An 18970-nucleotide genomic window follows, 5' to 3' on the forward strand; every position below is an offset into this window, starting at 1 on the left:
CCTGGGTCCTATGCTGCTCTCCTCCTTCAGCTTCAAGTCTGAAATAAGGTGAAAGAAGGAAACCAAACCATCAGCACCAACCTAGCTCAGTACATAGTCATCTTTCCTTACTGAGGCTTCTCTAGCACCTTCTTCAGGGGCATCCAGGGAGCTCTGTCCTGCTCCCTTTCCCCGGTTGAAACTTGCTCTGAAGGCTAGAAGGGCAGGAAAACCTGGGCAGAGTACTGTCTTTTAATCCCTTTCAGACCAATGTGGGTGGAGTTTGCACACTCCATCACAGGCTGTCTCTCAGATGAAGTCACTGTGACTGCCATGACGTAAGTTTGATTTCATCAGCCATACACTAGGTAAGATTTTGTCCCTATACCATTTTCCTTATCTGAGCACAGTAACCTCTAGCTGTTGCAGATTGTTTTCAGTTAAGAGATATATCTGTCAAAAGCTGCGTGACTTCTGGGTAAATGATAAACTTAGCATAAACTGTATGTAAATCAGTTTTCAAATAGGAGAGGCTTTCGAGGATCTTGTATTTGGGCATGTAAATCTTCCCCTTGGTGCACAAAATGCACATTTTTCCCATTAAATGCTGATTTTGAGCAAATCCAGATAGGAGATTTAGATCTTTTTTGAAACAACCAACAATCTGAAATTGGGCCCACAAACACTGAAATGAAGTAACTTTACAAAAAAATAGAATGAGCAAGAATAAAAATGATTCAACGAGCACACTGTAAATTCTTGATGAAAAATTAAAAAGAGAGAGAGAGAAAGAGAGAGAGAGGAATAAACACAAAGAAGTTCCCAAGAGGTGATTGGAGCAATGTTGAAAAACTATAAGAAATCATATGCCATGAAAGAATAAATGGGAAAAGAGGCCAGGGAATGGTAAGTAGGTAGAGAATGAGTGAATGGAGCTGAAACCAACATACAGTAGTTTATACAGGCAGTCCCCGGGTTACATGGATCCGACTTACATCGGATCCCTACTTACAAACGGGGTGAGGCAGCCCCGCACTAGCTGCTTCCCCCCAGCAGACCAGGGAGACACAAACCAACCCCCCCCCCCCCCAGCAGACCAGAGAGACGCGGAGCGGCTTTTCTCAGCAGACACCTCAGCTTGAGAATAAAGGACTGAGGGAAGTGAGGTGTGGGAGAATAAAACTGAGCTCTGGAGAAATGTTTGGCTAGAGTTTCCCCTACAATATGTACCAGTTCCGACTTACATACAAATTCAACTTAAGAACAAACCTACAGTCCCTATCTTGTACGTAACCCGGGGACTGCCTGTACTTTGTTATTCCTTTGTATTAAGAAAAGAAAGCTGTCGATTTTTATTGGTTTATGAATAATGTGCAACAGCTATATCATATTCCCTGAAGGCATTATTTCTTCAGAGATAAGCATGGCTCTAGCATGAGCCTGAATCCTGGAAAATAAGGTTCAGATTTGCTCCCTATAGCTGCAGGAAGTGGTGGGATAACTCAGTTGCCTACAGTGGCTGGAGCTCTGGGAAGCCCAAGCCCAGCTGCTACGGGCTGAAGTCACAGAGGTCTCTGGAAGTCACAGATTCAATGACAAAATCATAGCATTGCCAGTTATCACACTAGGGAAAAATCTGTTCATATTACAAACGTGCTTTGGCAGGCTCGGAAGCTTTATATTAGGAAAATAATTTTTTAAAAACTGGGAGCATGTAGAAGTGGCAGAGGAACAGGCAGGATGGTATTTAGCACAGAAGAGCCCCCTAAGCGAAGCATACATTAAGTAATATGAAATGGCAGATGCTATTTTGCACTAGTGAGATTAAATACATACAGACTGATATGACACCAGTAAACTGTGGGCATATGAAGTCAAGACAACAAAGACATCTTGCTGCATATGGAGCAGAATACGTCGGCATGATCACTTCCTGACTGGAGAGGGCTCAACAAAAGCGCTGGGCTGCTTGGGCTCTCCTGTCCATTCTTAGCACATCGTCTGCAATGCTGGCAATATAGCATTCCTTTCTAACAAGCAAATGTATTTCTCAGGTATGAAATCTGACATGTTGCTATGATACGTTACAGGGCTTCAATTGCCAATGGCCTGAAGCATGACACTCTTATTATTGTTTCTAGATGACTAAATTTAATTGAGAAGTAGTCTTTATTTCTCTCTGGGAAATATATTTCAGAAGTTGCCTCACATACCAAAAGAGAATCTTCTGCAGTGCTTACTGCTGCATCAATGATTCCTCTTTAAGAAAGATGTACAACTGAAAAAAATCTGCATTACCTTTAGGATATGCTTTAAAACTTTCCTATTTGATAAAGCTTTTCCCACCATAATCAGAATAACGTTCTCAGCATCAACCACTTCCTTCTTTCCATAGTCTGGAAAAAGACCCTTCCACAAACAGAGTTTTCTCTAACCTTGAAAAGGGAAAATTACAGAATCTTCACTAGGGACTTTCTTCCTGCCAATCTATTTTGCAGGAAAAGCATTCCTGCAGTGATGGTTGGCCGTACAAAAGAGAGAGAGCATGTCTTCAAAACAGAAACAATTTCATGTTGGGAAATAAATAGGAAACTATAATAAAAACATGTCACCAAATATTTCACAGCAAGCATTTGCTGGAAGGGAGAATTCAGAAATTAATTTTTATACCGTGTGGAAAATGTAACCCTTTAGTGCTGTTATCCTTTTTATATATCTTACAGGTGTTCTGTGTAAATCAGGAACAATGTACAAATCCACACATATTATACAAGCTTCCTGCCCTACTACTCTCCTCCCTTCATACCACCACCACCACATACCAGTACAGGTGATATATCCTTATTTGTTGTGTTATTTGTATAATTTACATTGCACATCCCTTGGGAGTGCATCTTTTCTTAGGCCACGTCTACAGTATGGACTGCACAACAGCATAGCTACAGAATTGCAGCTCTTTTGCTGTAGCACCCTAGTTTAGTTTCTTCCTAGTGCAGCAAAAGGGGTTTCAACATTATTTTACCTAATCCACTTCTCCAAATAGTGGGAGCTACATTAACAGAAGAATACTTCCATTAACCTAGAGCCATCTATTCCAGCGCTTAGCTTGTTGTCGCTATAATGCTCAGGGGTGTGAATTTTAATTTGTCACACTCCTCAGCATAGTAGCTATGTCGATCTTACTTTTAAGGGTATGTCTACCTTGCAATGTGAGCTCATGGTCATTGAAATTCAAGATAGCAGACAGCTTGGGCTTGCGTATCTGTACACTTTTGTAACCTGATTGTAGACATTCCTATATAAGGAACTGTTGAACCCAGGGACCCAACCTGGGACTTCAGCATATACATTGCATTAGGCAGGCCTGAATCCACCCACCCAGATTTCCTAATGTCTATCCAAAATGGGGCTGTTCTAGCTCTTTGTTCGTAGTGCAGTGTGGGAAAACTTGACTGTCTACCACGTGTGACTGTCCAGAGTACAAATAAAGTTGTTCCATGGGGTTGTAGAACACCTTTGGCAGACTCCTAGAGCATGAGTCTTGTGGGGCTATGTTTACATTGGAACACAATAGGGCTTGAATCCTGGCTCCTACCTTGAATTAGGCTCAGACCCTCCACACTGAGGGGTCTTGGGACCCCAAGTTAATGCTATTTGAGTGTAGACCAAAGAAGTTATTAGGCTTGAGCTTGAATTCAAGCCCTAGGTTTACACTGCAATACAGACATACCCTAACTGTAAAGTGATCTCTGTTGTATACCTGTAAAGCACCATCCACCCATGTGGTAATACAACATAAGCTATGGTAGTAATGAGGAACTTACAAACCTAAATATATAAACAGGCACAATACAATTCAAATATGTTCACATCTTAGGATACATAGGGTACTGAAGAGTTCTATTCTCTTGAATAAAAGAGGACGTTAAAGACTTTTATTTACTGGGAAGCTGTTCCATGTGTCAAAGGTAGCATGGAAAATGATGGAGAAGTCATAAAAATGGTTTGGGGAGAATGCAGGAACAGAATGAGGTTTATAAAGTAATAAGGTATTTGGGGGCCCATGACATGGTCTCAACAAGAAATAGTTATTGACTCTTAGGTAAACTCGTTGATTTAGGGACCCGTCCTATAAATACTTACACACAGGCATAACTTTTCTCACCTGAGTTCAATGGGACTAGTGATGTGAATAAAAGGTTGGCAGGTGTGGTTACAAGCTCCTATATTGTACCCTTTGCACATTGAGTAAGAACTGCATTTCTAAAGAGGCATGCCCACATTTTCTGTCTGGCTGAGCTATATTCCAACACCCTTATATTTCTCTGATCCTGGGGCTGCCCTGCAGCATAAATTATAGCACCTCTGGGCTGCTCTAATTTCTGCCTGTCTGTCTGTTGCCCCAAGAGATTGTTTCAGCGACTAGCTTCAGGGGATAGCCAAGTTAGTCTGTTACAGAATAAAACAACAAATGGTCTGGTAGCACTTTATAGACTAGCAAAACATGTAGATGGTATCATGAGCTTTCGTGGGCACAGCCCACTTCTTCAGATGACCGGAGTTATGAGTAGGGGATATGAAAACTTGAAATAAATAGGAGAGGGGAAGGAGATGGGAGAGAAAAAGAAAAAAAGGAAAAAAGAAGGGGAGTGAGAGACAGGGCATCATTAAGCATCAGCAACTAGACACTGAGATAGATAAATTCCCCTGGCTACCTGGGAAAAAGTAGAGTAGGAGCTGCTATGCTGGTGATATGTCACCTAGGTTTTCTCCTATGGATGAGGAATCTTCTGATGACCAATTAAGTTAATTTCCCAGCTAATTTGTGCCATCTGCCTAGGACCATGAACCAGGATAATAATGGATGTTCAACCTCTCAATGGGAGTTTGAAACTGCTTACTTGATTTCCTTGGGGAAATGATGAATAATCCCTAAGACAAGTATTCTTTCTAACTAGCCAGCCAGCCTATACAAAATGCTTGTCACCATGCTCTAAGCATTCAAAATTTCCAAGATATGATGCCCACTGTGGTATTATAGAACGACAGATATGTGGGGCTGCAAGGAGCCCTGAGCATTCATCAAGTCCAGCCCTCTGCATTAAGGCAGAACCAAGTAACTCTAGACCAGGGGTGGTCAACCTGCATCTCACAAGCTGCATGCACTTCTTCTCCCCCAAAAGTGCAGCTTGCAAAGCCACTCCTGCCCCCACAACACCCTCCATTTCTCTTCCCACCCCCAGCTCCGTGTGCTCCCCGGGGCAGTGTTTTTTTGTTCGACAATTCCAGTGCGGCTCTTTGCATTTTTTCCGTCGCTGTTTCGGTTCTCTTTGTTAAATGGGTTGGCCACCCCTGCCCTAGACCATCCCTGACAGGTGTTAGTCCAATCTGGTCTTAAAATCTTTCTTATGTGGAAAAATAGTTGACAAACAATACTGACCCAGAACCTCAGCTAGCATGAAAGTGTCTCTCCACTGACCTACACTCATACTCAGCGCCATTCCTGTCCAGAGAGAAGAAGCCCATCTCTTTTGCATGCACCACAGGGAGGTTCCCCTACAGTGAGAGCATCCCCAAAATTGTTAAGCAAGCTGTCTGAAACTCTGCTCTGTGCCACTGGAATGGTGTGAGGCATCCTGAACAGAACCGAGAATTATGTCTCAGAGGGAATGTCTACACTACAGAGTTAGTTCGAACTAACGGACGTTAGTTGGAACTAACTTTCATAGGCGCTACACTAGCGCTCCGCTAGTTCGAACTTAATTCAAACTAGCGGAGCGTTTAGTTCGAACTAGGAAAACCTCATTTTACGAGGATTAAGCCTAGTTCGAACTAGCTAGTTAGAATTAAGGGGTGTGTAGCCCCTTAATTCGAACTAGTGGGAGGCTAGCCCTCCCCAGGTTTCCCTGGTGGCCACTCTGGCCAACACCAGGGAAACTCTATTGCCCCCCTCCCGGCCCCGGACCCCTTAAAGGGGCATGGGCTGGCTACGGTGCCCGTGCCAGGTGCAAGCCTGCCAGCACCCAGCCGGCAGACCCTGCATCTGGCACGACTCGAGCCAGCCACCTGATGCCCCCCAGCCCTCCCCCTCTTCCCGGGACCAGACTGGAGGCTCCCGGGAGCTTGCCCTGGACCGCAAGAGGCGGGCACCCGCCTGGGCTAGTGCGGACATCATGGACCTCGTCCACGATCTCCACACTAGGCACAGGAAAGTGGCCATCTAGGGCAGGAGAGCTGCCAGCCTGGCCACCCAGGAGCAGGTGTGCATGAAAATCAAGGGGGTCCACTGAGACCCCCGACCCTGAGCCCTGAGCTTACAATGGCCGTCCTGGGTCAGACCAAAGGTCCATCTAGCCCAGTAGCCTGTCTGCCGACAGCGGCCAACCCTAGGGACCCTGGAGGGGATGGACCAAAGACAGTGACCAAGCCATTTGTCTCGTGCCATCCCTCTCCAGCCTTCCACATACCTTGGGCAGGGACACCACTCCTACCCCCTGGCTAATACCACTCCATGGACCCAACCTCCATGACTTGATCTCACGTCCCTTTAAACTCTGTTCTAGTTGTAGCCTTCACAGCCTCCTGCAGCAAGGAGTTCCACAGGTTGACTCTTTGCTTTGTGAAGAACAACTTTCTGTTACTAGTTTGAAGCCTGCTACCCATTCCTTTCCTTTGGTGTCCTCTAGTCCTTCTTTATGGGAACTAATGAAGAACTTTTCTGTATGCACCCTCTCCACCCAACTCCTGCTTTTAGAGACCTCTATCCTGTCCCCCCTCCATCTCCTCTTTTCTAAGCTGAGAAGTCCCAGTCTCTTTAGCCTCTCTTCATATGGGACCTGTTCCCAACCCCTGATCATTTTAGTTGCCCTCCCCTCTTCCAGCCTCTCTCTTCCCCTCTCCCACCTCCTTTTCCCAGTCTCCCCCAGTTTTGTTCAATAAAGACAATTTTTGAACACAATTGTCCTTTATTTTGTACATCAAGAAAAGGGGCTAGGGAAGGGTAAGTGGAAGGAGGTGAGGGAGGAATGGGGTATGAGCCCCCGATGGGGAGGACTGGGCTGGCTCTGCAGGCTTCTGGGGGTGGAAGCTCTCCTGCAGCCCCCCAATTGTCCCCTCTCCCCAGATGGCAGCCTGCGGCAAGTGCAGCCGGTCTGATGGCCGAGTGCTGTGATGTGCCCAGTGTGGGCACTCCGGGCACTCCAAGCCAGGACTGGTTTTCAAGCGGGGCACCCCTGAGAACTGTCTGTCCGGGGTGGGGGTCGGGTCCCTTTAACCACAGCCCTCGGCTAGCCTGAGGCAACAGTTCCTACAGCTTTGTTTATCAAATACCAGTCTTTTCAAATGACTTCTCACTACCTAAAAAGTACCTTCAGCTGCTTGTCAGCTGCATCTTTGTTCTGAGGGTGTGTCTTCACTGCAGAGTAAACATGGATGACTGGCACCCAAGTGTGAGCATGCAAGAGTCATCCTCTTCATCATTACTGATTTAAATGTAGAGCAACTATGATAATGTTATAATTAGATGGCAATCCAGATAATTGTGTTAGGAGTAGCAGTGTGATGCTTCCTTCGTATTTGTGAATCAAACATTGAGTGTAATACGTTTCATGGTCTGTATTGGGTGACCACAGTTATATACTGGAGAGTTTTTAATTTTCCATTTGTGCATCAAATATTCGTATCTGCTATGGTTTGAGCAGGTGCAGTTTAAGGCTGCCCATAAGCTTTGTTGAAGACTTAAGCCAAGGGTCTTCAGCATCGAGTTTTTCACAAGGTGACTTCTTGTGAATTCCATTCGGCTTTCCAAGTTTCAGCAGGGGTGAAGTCACATTGTTGAAAGTTAAGTGTGTTGGTCCGAAAGGGCTTGCAGGACTTCTAGCATTGAGGAGGGATTTTGCTGAAGTGTTGGTGGAAGGAGAGAAGTTCATTTTCCTTGATTTTCTGGATTTCCTGGAAGGAAGGAGCATAGTGAATGGATGGGGGAGCAATTTGTGACAGTCTGAACAACCAGGGTGTTGGGGTTGACTTGAGAATTCCAGGGATGCACCACATTAAAGTGTTCAGTGAAACATAAACAAATCGAATGTGGCTACTTCTGGTCCATACCAGTGTATCGTACACTCAGCTATGGAGTACACAGGGGCAGCCACAGATGCTCATGCTCCCCAGCTTGTGCTTGTCAGTTCCTGAATCAGGTTGACCCTTGTCTTTCTCTTGGAGGCTACCTTCTTCAGGTAGTCATGGAAGGTGAGTGTGCAGTCCAGCTTCAATCTTAGATAAGTTGTAGTGGGGTCATGCTGCAGTGTTGCTGCAGAAAAATGTACCTTCGGGGTCCACTAAGTTTTCCTGTTATCAGTGTAGATACTGTTGTTTGTGGGGCTTTGTCTTGAGCCTCCATTTCCAGAAATATTCCTCCATGGTGGTTAGGTCCCTGTGGTGGCTGCTTGCAGTGCCAGGGCAAGGTAATTTGCATAAGCAAATTTGCATGTCTTCATTGGCAGAATGTCACTTGTGTAGACATTGAAGAACATCAACACAAGCACTGAGCCTGGTAGCAGTCTGTTGTTGAGGAACCCGGACAAGCTGATGACTCTGTTGTCCAAATGAACACTTAGCCACTGCTTGCTCAGTACCATCCACAGCAGGCATTGTGTTTTGAGACAGATGGTGCTTCTTGCAAGCTTCAACATCAGGCCTTTAATCCAGACCATGTCATGGGCCAATGACAGGTCTACAAGGCTGTGCCAGTCTTGGATTTCTTGTGAGAATCTGACTTCAATATGCATTGCAAGGGACAAAACTTGGTCACAGAAACCGCTTTTAAATCAGAATGCTGCAAGCTCTTTGAGGATTAATGAGTCAAAAAGAGGGTTGATTCACTGGAGGATAATATGCTCTAGGAGTTTGTAGGTCACGGGAGTTATATCGGCTTATAGCTTCCCAAGTCATCAGTCATCTTGGTTCAGTTTGAATATGGCAATGACGATCACCTCACATCATGCTTTCAGATGCATCTGGATTGTATAGTTTTGATGTACAGTTTTGCCAACTATTGGAGCCCCTTAGGGCCTAGCTGATGAGCAGATTTTGGGGGACATTATCTCTGCTGGCCAACTTCCCTTCCTTCAAATTTTCCTTTACTTCATCTGTGCTGGAGGAAGTGGGGTCCAAGTGGATATCTCACTTGATGTTTTTGCTGAGCAGTCTTTTTGTGCTCTGTGACAGTTTAGAGATTATGGAGTTTAGTGACTTCAAGAAATTGTATTAGGGCCCAAGACAGAAGTGTGTGACATTCAGACCCAGAACACACATGATCCACTGTTGGCATCTGAGTTAGTCTAGAGAATCTAAAAAGCTTTCTCAACTTGAGGACTGGTCAGCTGGTTGTAATGCTAGAGTAGGTCCTGGGCTTCTGTTGTCCATCGGGAAGTGTATTCTTCCTGGAAGACCTGGTGGATGCTTTTCTTGGCAGCAGCAATAATAAGGCCAACAATCCAATGATAACATTCTAGTTTTGTGGGAATTTGGATCACCACTTTTTCAACAGCTTTCCTATAACAAATTGTTAAAATCAGCAACATATAGGACTGGGATTGGTGCACTTGGGAGCGCTGGCTTCAGCCATTTTAAAGCAGGGGCTTTGTACATGTTCGTAATGTGCAGCTCCTCTATCTTGATGGTGGTGATGGAACTGGCTTCTTCTTCAGTTGCAGGGAAGATGTCAAAATCTATGAAGGTGTTCTTCATATATGTAAGCAGGGGCTAAACCGCTGCTTGCTGTCAGCCAGCTGAAAGGAGGGGTGGGTGTGCCCACTACAGTTGTTTAGCTCTACAAGGTAATTAACTGTTAACTGTTGACATGTAAATACTGCTCAGGAGAGAATCCAAGGTGTGGCTATGTAAATCCCGTTCAGCCAGGGCTGATGGAGGGTCAGTGCTGGAATGGAATGTGGAGAATTGTATATAATTTGGGACTGTTGTGAGGTAACTAATCATGCTACCCCTAAATGTGGGAACTGAGAGCCAGACCTACTGCAGCCAGTAAAGCGGTGGCGACCAGTGGCCTGGCGTGGAGCGGCGGCAGGCAAAGAGCGGCCATCAGCGGCGTGGCGTGGTGCGACGGCGGACGAGGAGCGGCCATCAGCAGCGTGGTGTGGAGCAGCGGCAGGCGAGGAGCGGCCATTAGCGGCGTGGCGTGGAGCAGCGGCAGGCGAGGAGCGGCCATTAGTGGCGAGGCGAGGAGCGACAACCAGTGGCGTGGTGTGGAGCGGCAGCAGGCGAGAAGCGGCGACAGGTGCCCAGCGGAGCGTCCAGAGGTGTGGGATGAGACAGCTGGTGAAGCGTGGCGGAGTTTCGTATAAGGTGCCCTCTATCTATCTCCCCACCCCCATTTCTACCCAGGTTGGGAGGTGAAACCCTGCGGGTGAACTTTGGGACTCTGGGTGGCACAGAGACTTGTGGGGACAGAGACTTTTGGGGAGTCGGTGGACTTCGGGCGAATCTTGGCTGGGGTGGGGGCTCATGTTTGGGTTATGAACTCTGTTTGTGGTGTTTTCCCCAAGCTAATGCCATATGAATTCTTCCTCTGTTTCATTAAATGTTCTTTTCCTACACTCAGACTCAGTGCTTGCGAGTGGGGAAGCATTGCCTCTCAGAGGCGCCCAGGGGTGCGTGAATTTCCCAGATCACTGGGTGGGGGCTCGAGCCGGTTCTTTGTGAGATTGTCCCCAAGATATTGAACCCAGCCCTGGTTACTGCCAGGCCTACCTGGCAGAAGGGTTACATATATATGGCTGTGTGTGAGTGCCCTCAATGGAAAGCCATGCTAGGTCACTGTGTCTACACAGTTTCTGCACTCCCATATAAATGTCAGGGATCATACCCTGTGGTTCTTTATGCTAGGATGCCCTCGAATTTTTTCCTAGACAATTGTCAGTCAAAGAAGACTGGTGCATCTCCATATGTAGAGGGCACCAGCTAAAGGGGGGTACAGGTGACCTTCCAAGGCATCCTTCCCTTCCCCATTCCCACCTGAGGTCCCCATACTCTCTCTGCCCCTTCTTTCACACCCCACTTAACCTGCAGGAAGAGGGGCTCTGTCCTCCCACCGCATCACCCTGGCAACCAGGCCTGGACAGGGACCAGGATGGAACCGATCCCAGGGTATGTCTACACTACCCCGCTAGTTCGAACTAGCGGGGTAATGTAGGCATACCACACTTGCAAATGAAGCCCGGGATTTGAATTTCCCGGGCTTCATTTGCATAAGCCGGGCGCCGCCATTTTTAAATCCCGGCTAGTTCGAACCCCGTGCCGCACGGCTACACGCGGCACGGGGTTCGAACTAGCCGGGATTTAAAAATGGCGGCGCCCAGCTTATGCAAATGAAGCCCGGGAAATTCAAATCCCGGGCTTCATTTGCAAGTGCGGTATGCCTACATTACCCTCCTAGTTCGAATTAGGAGGGTAGTGTAGACATACCCCCAGTCACTGATTTGTGCAGTGTAGTCAGCTGCCTGGGGGAGAGTCTGGGTGGAGAGAAGTGGCAAAAGCTGCATGCTCCCTGCCAGGGCTCAGCTTCCTGGGATGGGCCAAATGTGCACAGAAGGTGAACGGGGCTCCAGCTCATGCAGCCACTGTCCCCAGAAGCTGAGCCTGGGCAGGTGGCAGCTAATCTCTACCACAGCCAGGCATTCTCCCTAGAAGCCTCTGCACTGTACCTGGCAGCAGCACAGCACAGCGCAGCAGGAAGAGGCTCTGGCCCTGCCTCTTCCACTCCCTGCCCGGGTGGCTGCAGGGGACAATGTGTTCCACCCCAACACGTTGCCTCTGGACAGTTGTGGGACAACCTGTCCGTCCTTCAGGAGGAACTGTGGGAAGGCACTGGGTACTATCAGCACTTGAATGAGTTAGGCTGAGACCTTACTGATGAGACCTTACAGAGTAAGAGTCTGGCCCCTAACCTGTAACTCCTAGCCAAGAAAGCTAGCCCAAGCCCTTCCAAACCCAGGTCACAGGTTATGCTGTGCGTATGGCCAAGAGGGTGGGCTAAATCTCAAATAGTGATAGAGATGTAGCCGTGTTAGTCTGATCTTGCTGAAACAAAAGACAGGACTATGCAGCACTTTAAAGACTAACAAGATGGTTTATTAGGTGATGAGCTTTCTGGCCCACGAAAGCTCATCACCTAATAAACCATCTTGTTAGTCTTTAAAGTGCTGCATAGTCCTGTCTTTTGTTTCAGCTAAATCTCAAGTTAGGGTCCAGTTTAACTATGCAACGAAGCCATAGTTCGGTCTTTATGGTTTTTGCTTTTCCTACCTTCCCCTGTATCCCATATACACTCACATCTTTTCTTTGCTTTTGCAGAGAAGCCATGGTCAGATAGCTAGGATTTAATATTGAAGTGAGTTGTATCAGTGTGAGGAGTGAGCTCTGTCTGCACAGTGACTTTACAGATTGTAATGTGTAGCTCCCTGGAGAACACTCTGCTTGGGTTTTGTTTATTTATTGTGCCTGGAATTACAGCTGCACAGACAAATACGAGATGCTGAAATGCTGAACAAAACTAAAATCAAATGAGCACTGAAAACTGTTTATGCAAATATAAGCAAGATACTGAGATCCAATGAAAGCCTCACTACTCATTGTTATTCATTAAACAAATTCAAGGAGTGAAATTCAGCAAACTGTCTGCCTCTGCACAGAACAATATGTTCATTGGTAAAGGGAAAATGATATTTGCGTAGGAGAGAACTGTGTAGGGGATTCCATCTTCATTTTGAAGGGTCAAATTTCAAAACCCCACCTTTAATTGTATGTGCACAGACAAGCACATCGATTTCTTGACCTCTTATTTCTGCATAGAATTTGTGCTCACAAAACCCAGTTGTCCACTCCTTCATGCATGTACATTCTGTCACCTACAGGCACGGATCTCAGCACTCAAAAAGTGTTTGTGCAGGGGTTTGTGTACACAGAGAAGCAGGTGCATAAACACCAGCCAGATAGACAACCCTCCATGAAAACTAGGTCCTATTTTACTAAAATGAACATTCTACATTCAATTTTTATCCCACTAAGCTCAATGGAAGCCAGTTTGAAATCTCAGTGCTGCCTGCTTTATTGTGAAACCAAACTAAAGGGACCTATGGAAAACGTTTCTTCCTCAGTCACTGTGCATGGTCTAACCCAATATTTGAATGGGTTATTCCAATAGAATAATATGGATCTATTTATTAATTTATTATTATTTATCTGTTTGCATTATGGAGGAACCTAGGGGCCCCATCTGAAACCGGGCGCCCATTGTGATTGATATTGGGCAAACACACAGTATGAGACAGTATCCGTCCCAAAGATTTACAGTCTAAATAGATAAGACCAACACAAGGTGGGAGAAAGAAAGGATTATTATCCCACTTGGCTAGATTGGGTACTGGGGCACAGAGAAATCAATTGATTTCTTAGGTGGTTGGTGCTAGAGCTGAGAATGAACTAAAAACTCCTGAATTCCAGGCTAGTGTGTTAAACTGAGGACCATCTTTTCCTTCTCTTAACCACCCTTCTCACTCCCTTCACCCACCAAACCTTCTATTTACCTCACGCTAACTTGCAACAATAATTCAAACCTAACCGCATTTCGGTGTCATTGAGGGATCTATGGTGAGCTTGAGCCTGTCATTTTCCTTGTTTCCATGTGTATCGTGCTTACACTCCATATGGGCACAAAATAATTCATATCTAGTTGTTGTACCTGGCACTAAATTAAAGGGTTCACTAACATTTGTTTTATTTAGTTCAGGAAATAAAAATGGTACAGAATACAGTTAGCCCTGCAGGGATCCCAGGGCCTGAAGAAGATATGGTGTTTCTTAAAAGCTCCCCTGTTTGTTCTTTTAGGGTATGTCTACACTACAAAGTTAGTTCGAACTAACGGACGTTAGTTCGAACTAACTTTAATAGGTGCTACACTAGCGCTCCGCTAGTTCGAATTTGAATCGAACTAGCGGAGCGCTTAGTTCGAACTAGGTAAACCTCATTTTACGAGGACTAACGCCTAGTTCGAACTAGCTAGTTCGAACTAAGGGCTGTGTAGCCCTTTAGTTCGAACTAGTGGGAGGCTAGCCCTCCCCAGGTTTCCCTGGTGGCCACTCTGGCCAACACCAGGGAAACTCTATGCCCCCCTCCCGGCCCCGGACCCCTTAAAGGGGCACGGGCTGGCTACGGTGCCCGTGCCAGGTGCAAGCCTGCCAGCACCCAGCTAGCAGACCCTGCACCTGGCACGGCACAGAGCCACCCACCCGATGCCCCCCAGCCCACCCCCTCTTGCCGGGACCAGGCTGGCGGCTCCCGGGAGCTTGCCCTGGACCGCAAGAGGCGGGCACCTTCCTGGGTTAGTGCGGACATCGTGGACCTCGTCCACGATCTCCGCACTAGGCACAGGAAAGTGGCTGTCTAGGGCAGGAGAGCTGCCAGCCTGGCCACCCAGGACCAGGTGTGCATGAAAATCAAGGGGGTCCACTGAGACCCCCGACACTGAGCCCTGAGCTGACAATGGCCGTACTGGGTCAGACCAAAGGTCCATCTAGCCCAGTAGCCTGTCTGCCAACAGCGGCCAACCCTAGGGACCCTGGAGGGGATGGACCGAAGACAATGACCAAGCCATTTGTCTCGTGCCATCCCTCTCCAGCCTTCCACAAACTTTGGGCAGGGACACCACTCCTACCCTCTGGCTAATAGGACTCCATGGACCCAACCTCCATGACTTGATCTCACTTCCCTTTAAACTCTGTTCTAGTTGTAGCCTTCACAGCCTCCTGCAGCAAGGAGTTCCACAGGTTAACTATTTGCTTTGTCAAGAACAACAACTTTCTCTTACTAGTTTCAAGCCTGCTACCCATTCCTTTCCTTTGGTGTCCTCTAGTCCTTCTTTATGGGAACTCAGGAAGAACTTTTCTGAATGCACCCTCTCCACCCAACCCCTGCTTTTAGAGACCTCTATCCTGTCCCCCCTCCGTCTCCTCTTTTCTAAGCTGAACAGCCCCAGTCTCTGTAGCCTTTCTTCATCTGGGACCTGTTCCCAACCCCTGATCATGTTAGTTGCCCTCCCCTCTCCCAGCCTTTCTCTTCCCCTCTCCCACCTCCTTTTCCCAGTGTCCCCCAGTTTTTTTCAATAAAGACAGAGTCAATGTTGGAAGAAACGTTATCTTTATTTTGTACATCAATAAGAAGGGGGGCTAGGGAAGGGTAAGTGGAAGGAGGTGAGGGAGGAATGGGGTACGAGCCCCCGATGGGGAGGACTGGGCTGGCTCTGCGGGCTTCTGGGGGTGGAAGCTCTCCTGCAGCCCCCCAATTACTCCCTCTCCCCAGATGGCAGCCTGCGGCAAGTGCAGCCGGGCTGATGGCCGAGTGGTGTGATGTGCCCAGTGTGGGCACTCAGGGCACTCCAAGCCAGAACTTCTTTGGAAGCGGGGCACCCCTTAGAACTGTGTGTCCGGGGTGGGGGTCGGGACCCTTTAAGCGCAGCCCTCGGCTAGCCTGAGACAGCATCTCCATGCTCTAAGTCCTCCTTTTATGCCCTGCCGGCACTGCTTCCGGCCATCCTTAAGCCCTGTTCAGAGTCCACTCAATGTGGACTTACTAGTTCGAACTAGCAAAACGCTAGTTCGAACTAGTTTTTAGTTCTAGACGCGTTAGTTCGAACTAGCTTAGTTCGAATTAACTAATTCGAACTAAGTTAGTTCGAACTAGCGCTGTAGTGTAGACGTACCCTTAGTTAGTCATTCAGGTGTAACAAAACGTATCACCTATAACTTTGTTCTGTACTGTGTTTCTTTGTTACTTCCATTATAAAACATGAGTTTAATAGCAATAATACTTTGTGTTTGCATAGCTCCTTTCTTCCAATTTGTTTGCTGCATAAATATTAACTGAGCTTCCCAGAGCCTCTTTCATAAAGTAGGAAAGTAGCATTCCCATTTCATAGGTAGAGAAACTGAGGAACAGTAGTTGCACTTTGGAATGGAAACTGCCTTTATATTGGATATGTGCACAGCACACAGCCCAATGCTTTCACAGTAAGTCAGTAGCTGAGCCAGGCCCAGACTCCATAGACTCCCTTGCTTCAGGATTTTGACTTCACTATAGAAGTTGTTCTGGGGGTGAAATTTAACATGCAAGGACCCAGCCAAGAAGTATTATTTTGAATGGAGAGGGCAGTCAGATGTCTGGTTTTCAACTGAACACTGGGTCAAAAAAGGATCCTCCCTAGACCTCCCTAGACCTCATTCTGTTAAAATGAGTGAATGAGGGTGCAGGAGAGCAAGTAATGGAGGGAGGGCATATATAGTAAATAGGGCAGGGTTTTGGAGAACAGGGGTCAGTGGTGTTCAGTTTTGTTTAGTCAGAAAATTGGCAACCTTAGAATGGAGTAGGACAGGATTATTTGTGCCCTTTTGTAGTAATAGAATCATAGAGTTAGAAGGGAACACTAGTGTTAGAGAAGGGACCGCAAGTGCCAAAGGGAGAATATTATTAATTACCCTTTGGCAAGAGGATTCCTATTAAATATTCTTTTATAACTAGGCAATTAGCCCGTCATAAGATGGGATTTTCAGGTCTCTCCTCCATGTTGGTCTTCTTTCCTGAGCCTCCGGTCTCTCACTCCGTGTCTCTTTCTCTCTCTCTCTCCTCCTCCTCCTACTGCCTCCCCCTCTCTCTCTCTCAGATCTCCTCCGCCTCCTGCCTCTCTCTCTGTCTCTCTCTTTCTCTTCTCCTCCCCCTCCTGCCTCTCATTTGGGGGTCCGCGGAGCCCAAATGGCCGTTTGGGCACCGCGCTCCCCGTGCTGCATGGGGAGCGCGGAGCCCAAACGGTCACTTGTGCCACTTGTTCCCACGTGACGGCCTGGTTGAGCAGTGCAGAAGTCAGCTGAGCACCATGGCGGGAGGTGAAGGGGGGCAGGGCGGTGACGCTCATAGCCAGGGGGCGGGGTCTGGAGCCACTGTCACTCCACACATCACCGCCCCGCCCACTTTCGCTTCCCACCGTGGCGCTCGGCTGACTTCTGCGCCACTCAGCCAGGCCGCTGCAGAGGAGCAAGCAGCGCAAGCAGCCGTTTGGGCTCCGCACTCCACATGCAGCACGGGCCGCCCAGAGGGAACAGCCAGCATTTCAGCAACAGCGCCGCCCAGAGGGAACAGCCAGCATTTCAGCATTATAGACTCTCAGACATTGGGCTACTAGATATATGATTTTTTTACATTGATGTTATTCATTCAAAAACAAAAACTGTGAAGGAAGAGTTAAGGTTGTTAAAGGCAATTCAACCAATGTCACCCTTTTTTAGTGACAATAGGTTTGTTTGACAATAGTAATTTTTCAAAATTAAAAGAAGTGGCTGCAGTTATCCTTCTATGAAAACTATCTAACTGGTTTTCAAAAGCAGTATATAAAATGCACTCAACAATACAAAAGGATCAGATGTAACAGGCACTCTTCAGAATGCCAGACAGACAATCAGGGGCTAATTCAGCAACTTACTTCTGCATGTGCCTAACTTTAAGGATTAAATCCTGACCCTACTGAAGTCAATGGGAGTTTTGCCATTGACTTCAAAGGGGGCAAGATTTAACCCTCTATGGCTACGTCTACACTACAAGATTTTGGGGCAAAAATGGCCGTTTTTCCGCAAAAAGCTGTGGAGCGTCCATACCTCAAGTGCATTTTTGCGCAAGAAAATCTACAGTCAATTGACAGAACAGAGGGATTTTTGCAGTGTAGGTATAACTCTATGAGGCATAACTCCTTTTTGTCCTTCATCTCTTGTGCAAAAAGGCATGTGTGGACACTCCACAGGGGTTTCTTGTACAAAAAGAGCCTGAAAAAGCACAGGTGCTCTGATGGCCATTCTCTGAACGGCCATCAGAGTTTTCTTGAGCAAGAGCATCCATGCAGTGTGGACACGATGTGCTTTGAGCTGTGGACACGCTTTTGCGCCAGAAGTTTTTGTGCAAGAACTCTTCCACAACCGGAAGAGGTGATATACACCTGGCTAACAACAGCAATCTAAGTACAGTAAAACTCCAGTGGTCCGACATCTGATGGTCCCGCACTCCTGATGGTCCAGCACCATCAGGAATCCGGAAGTGCTCCGGGCAGCCGGACCATTGGAGCTGCTCTGCCCCCGGCTTCCCCGATTCAGCCGCTGCTGAAACTGACCAGCAGCTGAATCGGGGAAGCTGGGGGCAGAGCAGCTGGAGTGCTGCCAGTAGGTCCCGTAGCGCCACCCCTCGGGGCTGCGGGACCAACCCGGCAGCACCCCAGCTGTCCCTGATTCAGCCGAGCTGCTCTGCCCCGGGCTTCCCGGAGTCAGCCGCTAGTCAGTTTCAGCAGCGACTGACTTGGGGACGCCTGGGGCAGAGCAGCTGGGGTGCTGTGAGGTTGATCCGGTAGCATCGCCCCTTGGCGCTGTGGGACCTACCCGGCAGCACCCCAGCTGCTCTGCCCCAGGCATTCCAAAGAGCAACCGGGGTGCTGACGGGTTGATCTCGTAGCGCCAAGGGGCGGTGCTACCGGACCAACTCGGCAGCACCCCAGCTGCTCTGCCCCAGGCGTCCCGATTCAGCTGCTGCTGGGGCATAGCCGGACTATCGGAAGGGGGTGGGCTATAAGGGGTCTTGGGTGGCATCCCCACCACGCCACCCCAGACCCTCATAGCCCCCCCTTCCGATAGTCCGGCATATCTGATAATCCGGCACCCCCTGGGTCCTAAAGGTGCCGGATTATCGGAAGTTTACTGTACTATACCTCTCACAGAGGTCAGAGTAGTGGGTGAATTATATCAGTGGGATCTACATTATTGCTCTTTCTTTAATAGCATGAGTCATACAAAAAGATCTATATAAAAATAGATAATCCCTACCTCAAGTTTTCACTGCTCCAAACCATCTTTTGGGCAGGCGGCAAAGTTGTCTGGGGCCCTCCAGCTTC

The sequence above is a fragment of the Pelodiscus sinensis genome, chromosome 1 (assembly GCF_049634645.1).
Source record: "Pelodiscus sinensis isolate JC-2024 chromosome 1, ASM4963464v1, whole genome shotgun sequence".
Classification (NCBI taxonomy): domain Eukaryota; kingdom Metazoa; phylum Chordata; order Testudines; family Trionychidae; genus Pelodiscus; species Pelodiscus sinensis.